This window comes from Protopterus annectens, chromosome 1.part2 (genome assembly GCF_019279795.1).
Source record: "Protopterus annectens isolate FY-2018-M chromosome 1.part2, PAN1.0, whole genome shotgun sequence".
Taxonomy (NCBI): domain Eukaryota; kingdom Metazoa; phylum Chordata; order Ceratodontiformes; family Protopteridae; genus Protopterus; species Protopterus annectens.
The window spans coordinates 219,313,597-219,314,789 of NC_056727.1; positions in this window are offsets into that span (position 1 = coordinate 219,313,597).

The following is a 1,193-nucleotide window of genomic DNA, read 5'->3' on the forward strand; positions in this document are numbered from 1 at the left end:
TATCACACCACTGTCAACCAATTAATATGTGATGTGGATATCCCATCATTGCCAAACAATTAATATGTGATGCCCCTGCACTAGCCCAGCAATCAAGGAGCCTCAATCCTCACCAATAACACCAATGAGGGGCGTGCACATTGGGAGGATGACAGTTACACACATAGTAAAGTACAATTTCCCTTAAAAGCACACAGAGATCACAGTCAGTCTGGGGCTGGTTTCTGCCTCTCTCTGCAGATCCCCAATAAGACTCCCCACTGGTACAGCCATAGGGTTAAGATATCAGCCGACTGGTCAAGCCAAAACCTCCAGCACCCTCATTGTCCAACCAGTGCTTTGTTTCCCTGCCCAAGTAGCTGACACACACACACACTTTGAGATTTGATTTATATACAAACACACAGATAGTCATGGGGAAGGCTGGCACAGGTTCACTAGCTATGTCTCCTTCTGCCCAGACTATACGGTAGTACCACCTGCCACCAACCACCAGTTATCAGCTACCATAAGTTCCTTACAAAAGGGTGCTCAGTCTTACTGTGTAATGTTACTATTATCCAAATGGTAAGTGTGACTAAGACTTGAAGGCTATTTAGGAGTGGCTTGTACAGTTTCACCAAAGTACGCTAAGATCTTAAATATCTCTTAAAAAACAACCACAATTAAAAGGTTTAAATATATTTAATAATAAATAATAAAAGCACAAGACAATACTCAATAACTCAACACAGTGACAACAGAGTTCAGAATCACAGGAAATACTTTAAAACAACATTGCAGGAAGTCTCACAAAAATATAGAAAACAGCTAGACTAATCTTACTATTTTCCTAGCTATCTCTAAGAGAAACTGTGTTCTAAATAACTTACAGAGCAAGGCAAATATAGATGAAAAGTGCTGAAGAGATGTTTACAGGTCCAGAACAAAATACAAAATGCACAGATTTCCTCTCTAAGATAGTTCTTAAGTTACTAACAAACATTTCTGCTGAATCTTCTCAGATTACATCATTCTTGTCATCTCTGCGTTAGTTCCGCAGGTAGTAGGAACTTAAAATTTAACATGTCTCTGTTAAAATTACTTATCTCTCAGAAGCTGATACTTCTCTCTTAGAAGCTTGCCTGAAACAGGAAGTTGTAAAACAATTACATTGGAAACCTGTAATTACCTCTGTTTCTAGACAATAGGAA